At 35.2% G+C, this 7,354-nt stretch overlaps 1 protein-coding gene across 6 annotated transcripts in view; it reads left to right on the top strand.

Annotated features, from left to right (window-relative positions):
- Positions 1-339: 339 nt before the first annotated feature.
- Positions 340-7,354, top strand: part of LOC100062243 (lipase member K) — a 49,378-nt gene continuing 42,363 nt past the window's right edge. For 3 of the 6 annotated variants that reach the window (XM_070224682.1, XM_070224694.1, XM_070224700.1), the window contains exon 1: positions 349-481. The gene's annotated coding sequence lies outside the window, so the exon portion shown is untranslated. Of the gene's footprint in view, positions 482-7,354 lie in introns of all 6 variants that reach the window. The other 3 variants (XM_023643143.2, XM_070224684.1, XM_070224686.1) reach the window with 3 other exon arrangements.

The raw sequence follows: 7,354 nt of genomic DNA, 5'->3' as shown, positions 1-7,354 counted from the left end.
CTTGACTTGACAGTCAAAAGCAGTAATTGGGAATAAATGGCATTATAGATGTTGTAGTTGGATGACCAGGAGGATTAGGTATTTTATAGAGATGCTTGTATGACTCGGTCATTGCATACGTCCTTGAGTGAAAATTATTTTCTGAATAGAGAGTATGTGTTCTGCTGAGAAGCTTCCAATTAATCTAACACTTGAGGCACAAAACTCGGGGACTGGCTTGCCAGGAGCAGGGGATTTTAGTCCATTAACATTCTTTTGTTCGTCACTGGCTAAGAACTCACTCAACAAGTTTGCATGAGCAGCATCTGTCATACTTGAAATCAAGATTAATCTGCCTCCAGTTGAGAAATTTCTGGTTGCAACATCTCCTGGGCTGTTTCAAACAGAGCGAGTTCCACTGACAGCTGCCTCTGGAAGGAACTGGAATCAATCTGAAGCTCCCGGGACTGAAAGACAGACCTCTAGAGACTACAGAGACTGGGTAATGACTACTGTTCTATTTTCAGAGCCCAGGTCTTGGTATTTCAGTGAGACGTGGGAAATATTTGGAGGTACAGGACTTTAATGTTGGTGAGGAGCATTATGTTTTGATTCTATTAGGTTAAGCAAGAAATAACGAGTTTAATTTGACCACTTCAGATGGAGAAGATATAATGCAGAGTTTTCCAGGCATGTTGTGATGAGGTTTCCCTTTTAGACAGCTGCAGCATTTAGACAGCAGACATCGCTATCCTATATTTGTATCTCATGGAGAGAAGGTATCATAAATCTACGCCTGGGAAAGGCAAGTGACAGATACTTTTATGGATTTAAGAGAACTTTCTTTTGGGTTGTGCACTTAGAAGTTTGGATAATGTTTTCAAAATGGCTTAGCATTTCCAAAAAGCCCTTTATTGTCTCATTTCAATGGCCTTGAGCATGAATATTCTTTCCTGAAAGCATGGTCATCTTCAGGAAAATGCGGGCAAAGTGGCTGGCAGGAGTTACTATCCCAAGTGACATTCTTGCTTACAGAAATTGTGAACACCCTTCTAATACTTTGTGAAGAACATGCCATTCTCCTTTTCTGCTGCGTTGTAATGAATATCCTTCCTGGGTGAGGAGTGAAAAGGTGGTTCATTTTAATGTGATTTTATTTAAGAGTAACAGGCTCCTCCAACCTCATAATTGCAGACCTGCATTATTTCTCTCACAGCTTCTCTTTTGTTATCTATCTTATTTTATTTTTAAAATTTTGAAGCAACAATCTTTCAGAGTTCAAGAGCTTTTTCCTTAATATTGTAGAAGAGGTGTGAAAATCTAGTGCCTTTTAGATGTTTACTATATATTTTTCTTTTCTCTTGAGCATTTTATTCCCCATTCATCCTAAAACTCTTTTCTCTTCTGCTGCCTCCTGGCTTGGAGCACAGAGCTATGGGCCTCTCAATCCTATTTGAAGATCTTGTCAAAGCTAACTAGTCCTTCCTCCTTTTGCACAAGGGTGCTTAATCCTCAAATCTGAAATTTGTAGGCCTGCATATCCTATTGTGTAATGATTTCTTTGCAAGCATGGTGGTGATCCAGTCATTAAGATACAAGATACGGGGCTCTCACCACCTGTCTGTCAATTGTCACACTGTGGCAGCTGCATTTGCTGTGATGCTGAAAGCTATTCCATCAGTATTTCAAATGCAAGCAGGATCACCCATAGTGGACAGGTTTCAGAGGAGCTTCCAGACTAAAACAGACTAGGACAACCCTTCTGAAAAAAATTGACCATGAACACCCTATGAATACCAGATCAGCATTGCCTGATGTAGCCCCAGAAGGAGAGAGGATGGCACAAAAACACTGGACAGAGTTCTGCTCTGCTGTACACAAGGTCACTAGGAGTAGAGAATGACTTGACAAAGACCCTGACAGCAACAAATAACTTCCTTCCATTCACTTGTTAACAGTCTCCTTGCTCTTCGTGTCTCTTTAAAGTCTTTCCGGGCTGGAGGAATTCAGATAAGGAACCAGGTTAGGGCTTGATTCTGATTAACTTTGCTTCCGACAGTGGTGTAACCTTGTGAGTCACTATTCTTTGGTAATAGATAAGAATATCAGAGTTTGTGAAGGATGCTGAGGTAAGGACAAGACAAAATCTAAATTTCTGTAAACATCCCAGTAGGTTTTAGATTGAACATGTCAGGTAAAACGGGAAATTGTGGCAGATACCAAAATGTTTTAATTGACAGACAACGGTCTTCTAGCAAACCCTGTCATTTGTATCACTGCCAAAGATCTCATAATAAATAAAAGTACGGGAACTGCTGGGGCTGGCCCCGTGGCCGAGTGGTTAAGTTCGCGCACTCCGCTGCCGGCGGCCCAGTGTTTCGTTGGTTCGAATCCTGGGCGCGGACATGGCACTGCTCATCAGACCACGCTGAGGCAGCGTCCCACATGCCACAACTAGAAGAACCCACAGCGAAGAATATACAACTATGTACCAGGGGGCTTTGGGGAGAAAAAGGAAATAATAAAATCTTTAAAAAAAAAAAAAAAAGTACGGGAACTGCTGAAATGGTTATTACAAGGTGGAAATACTAAAACCTGTGGACTTTGTCCCATAAGAAAACTCCCAGGGCCTTTATTCAGAGATCTTTGAATTTAAATTTACACCTAATTAGTTCTAAATGTCTCGTTTATTTTTATTATAAGAGGAATTCAAACTAATAAAATCTTTGACAAAATATATAAGCAATAAGTAAATTAGCAGAAGAGGGAACATTTTTACTCCTAGTATTGAAATATAATCATTACCATTTTGGGGTAATCCTTCCAGTCTTTTTGAAGATCATACTTTTTTTGTTTATTTGTCTGAGATATTTTTAAAATAAAATTGTAATTATATCTGTAAGTTGATTAAATACCGTTTTTGCTTCTATAGTCCCAAACAAATTTTGCAAAACTCCATAAATACAAATTTTTAGGCTGATATATAAAAATTTTATCATAATTTTAAATAGTTGCAAGGGATGTGTTTTAAGGCACGTTGTAAATATTGATAGTTTAAAATGAAATTGTTACACAATTTTTTAAATATACCCAATAGAATAGCAATTTGATACCTAACAGCGTTCATTGAGAAAAAAAAATCTCATTTAATGGACTGAAATTTTATATCTTTTGTTTTTTCCTTGGATTCATATTTCTATTTCACTTTTTATACAGGTGTTTTATATATTTCCATAAAAATATATCCAAACATAATGTATTTGCATGCCTAAAAAGTCTTTTGTTGATCAATTCATTCTTCTCTGCAACTAAAAAGTGGAGATACTATATTGAAATTTAAATTGTTTTCATTTCTTGTGCCCATAAGGTTGCATTTCCTTCAATTTAATTAATGATTTGTATTGTACTTTTCATTATTATACAGTTGGTCAAAGGATCATAAATATATTAAAAGTTTAGGGGCTGGCCCCGTGGCCGAGTGGTTAAGTTTGTGCGTTCCGCTGCAGGCGGCCCAGTGTTTCGTTAGTTCGAATCCTGGGCGCGGACATGGCACTGCTCATCAGACCACGCTGAGGCAGCGTCCCACATGCCACAACTAGAAGAACCCACAACGAAGAATACACAACTATGTACCGGGGGGCTTTGGGGAGAAAAAGGAAAAAATAAAATCTTTAAAAAAAAAAAAAAGTTTAATGAACAATTATTAAGAATTAAAATCAAATTTTATTGGCAATGAATCTCTTAATGACATGAATAGAATTTTGCCTTTTAATTCATACACCTAGGGATGATTATTATTTTTGACATACGAGACAAAATTCAACATCAGTTTTTTTCCATTTATTCAACAGATACAAGTGCTGAAAAACCATGTTTACATAATGTCATTCAATTTTGAACTCTTTCTGAAGCTCTGGGTCACAAGTCACATAATGATGCATCCACAAAAATTATTCTTAATGGTCTACCTCCTAACTACTCATGTAGATCTTTGTTCAATTTTTTGAAAGCAAAGAATTAGAAACTAACCAATTTGCACAGGTTGATTGCCCCTAGAAAAGGATTGTTACTTTATTAATAATACCTTTCCTAGTACCAATGCCAATATTATCAAGTGTTTCTTTGTTGGGAGCCTCAGACATTTTTACAGCCTAGGACAATCCACCATAGTAAGATTCAGGAGAAGAGAGAGACCTTTCCCTTGTAAAATAGAGTTAGAAAAGGAAAACCTGCTTGAAGCTAGAAATTCTCAGGTCATATTAGTCTTAGGAAAGAGTATATGTGGTAGTCAAAGATCTAGCATATGATTTTTTACAAACTATATGCCTGTATATTTCTTGGAAAGTCATTGCATACCCTAATATGAAGACTACTGGGATATACAATTCTTCCTTGAAACAGTTATTCCCAATTTGACATAACAAGTGTATCTTCATGTTATTGTGTAATCTTCCTTAATGTTTTAGTGGGTTTATCTAAAATATTTCATTAATTATCTAATATATTTAATTATCATATTATAGTTTACTTAAGCATCCTTTTATAATTGAAAATATGTTTTTAATTGTTATTTATTGCAAATAACAAGCATGAAAGCGATTCTGTACAAAAACATCCTCCCTACCTTGAAATTGAGAGTGTATCCTTTTAGTATAAATTTACTGGGTGGCACTTCTAGGACATAAGATACAAATGGTCTTAAAAAACTCCTGGTAAATATAGCAATACTGTTTACCAAATAGTTTGCACTAATTTATGCTAGACCTAGCAATCACTGAGGACACCTGCTTTGCAACATAGTCTCCAGTTTCTTTTTAATTGAGTTATAATCATTCAGTAAATCCGCACAGATCTTAAGTGTATAATTTGATGAGACTTGACAATCATCCCAGTCAAGATACACAGTCCACCATCACCCTAGAAGCTTCCTCTTTACTTTTCCAGTCAACCCTATTGCCAGGCAAACGCTATTGTGATTTCTATGCCAACAGATTCATTTTACCTCTTCTTGATCTTCATAGAAACGGAATTATAGGTTAAGCATTCTTTTGTGTCTGGTTTTGTTGACTCAGCACAATGTTTGTGAGATTTGTCTATGTTGTTGCATGTGTCAGTGAGTTCCTTTGCACATCTATAACATGATTGTGTACCCATTCTACTCTTGATGGACATTTGGGTTATTTCCAATAATTTGCTATTGTAAGTAAATCTTCAATAAACAGTCTTGCAAGCAAGTCTTTATGTAGATCTATATTTTCTTTTATTTTGAGAAACTATCTAAAAGTGGAATTGGAGTCTCACAGGGTTGTAAGAAACTGCCGGTTTTGACAGTCATAATATTATAAACTCCCACCAGCAATGTATGCGAGATTCACCTGCTCCTCATCCTCTCCAACATTTGGTGGTTTTGGTCTTTTTTTTTTTTTTTTTTAAAGATTTTATTTTTTCCTTTTTCTCCCCAAAGCCCCCCGGTACATAGTTGTGTATTCTTCGTTGTGGGTCCTTCTAGTTGTGGCATGTGGGATGCTGCCTCAGCGTGGTCTGATGAGCAGTGCCATGTCCGCGCCCAGGATTCGAACCAACGAAACACTGGGCCGCCTGCAGCGGAGCGCGCGAACTTAACCACTCGGCCACGGGGCCAGCCTCTGGTTTTGGTCTTTTTAATGTTGGCCAGTTTAGTGGGTATGCGGTAGTAGCTCATGAGGGTTTTAATTTGCATTTTTCTGATGACTAACAATATTGAGCATCTTTTCATGTGTTTATTGGCCCTTCATGTATCCTCTTTTGTGATATGTCTAAGTATTTTGACCATTTTTAATTTAACTGTATGTCTTATTATTATTTGTTTCTTGATATATCCTAGATATGAGTACTTGATCAGATATCTATTGAAATATTTTCATTTTGTCTGTGAATTGCCTTTTTTCTTTCTTAATTGTTTTTTGATGACTAGAAGTTTTTTATTTTAATAAAGTCTTGTTTATGATAGTTTTTCATTTAAAATTAGTTGTCTATACCAGATTTTTAAAGATATTATCTTCTGTTTTCTTCTAAGAGCTTTATAATTTAGTTTTCACTTTTAGGTTTGTAATATATCTCAATATATTTTTGTCTCTGGTTTGGGAAACATTATCAAGATTATTTCTTTTCAAAATTGATATCCAATTTTTCCAGCAGAAATGGTTGTTGAAAAGATTTTCCTTTTCTCATTGAACTGCATTTGAGCCTATGTCAAAAATTACTAGATTACATAAAATTTGGTCTATTTCTGTACTTCACTCTTCTCGTGGGTCTTTTTCAATCCTTTTGCTAGTACCACACTGTCTTAATTACAGTAGCTTTATAATAAACCTTAAAATCATGTAATGTAAGCTCTCAAACTTTATTATTGTTTTTCAAGATAGTTTAGGCTATTATAGTCTTTATATTTCTATATAAATTTTAAAATCCACTTGTCAGTTTTTATTTAAAAGCCTGCTGAGATTTTCACTGGAATGTAATCAACCCATGCTTCAATTTGAGAAGTAATAGCTGGACAATATTGAGTCTTTTATGTCTAAATAAGGTACATCTCTCCGTTTATTTTGATTTCTTTATGTTTTGTCATTTTCAGTGTAACAATCTTTCTGGTCTTTTGTGCAATTTATTTCTTATTGTTTTTCTTTTTTATACTACTTAACTCATATTTTTAAAATATTGTTTTCTAAGCATTTTCATCAGCGTAATGTAAACAATTGTTTTTTTTAAATACTAGCTTCGTATCCTGATACTTTTCTGAGTTCACTTATTAGACCTAGTAATTTATGTGCAAATTACTTAGGATTTTCTAAATGCACCATCATACTATCTGCAAATAAATTCAGTTTCACTCTTATTTTCCCACCTTTATGCATTTTTGTTTTGTGTTGGTTTGTTTTTTCTTTTTTCTTTATTTTACTTAATAGCACCTGCACTACCATGTTGACTAGAAGTGATAAGAGCAGATATCCTTGCTCTAGTCTCTCTCTTAAGGTGAAAGTAATATTTTACCATTGATTATAATTATAACTGGGGAATTTTTCATACAAGTCCTTCAACTGATTGAGGATTTCTATTTCCATTTCTATTTTGCCGAGAATTTTTTGTGAGGAAGAGGTGTTGAGTTTCATCAAATATATCTCCCATTTCAAAACTGATCATCTTTTGTTTGATCATTTGATTAATTTCCATATTTTTATAATAATCTTGGAGACCAAATTATCCACCCATAAGATTAAGAACAATTTATCAGGAAGGAGAGTACTCCAATAGCACTCTGCAAGAACAACTGAGGTATTACTGCTCAGTAAAATTGTTGGTGAATGTAATGATTACCTTGAACTCTTTCAGGTAAAAT

Source organism: Equus caballus, chromosome 1 (genome assembly GCF_041296265.1).
Source record: "Equus caballus isolate H_3958 breed thoroughbred chromosome 1, TB-T2T, whole genome shotgun sequence".
NCBI classification, from domain to species: Eukaryota; Metazoa; Chordata; class Mammalia; order Perissodactyla; family Equidae; genus Equus; species Equus caballus.
Note: the sequence above shows the minus strand (reverse complement) of the source record. Positions and strands in the feature narration are given on the sequence as shown.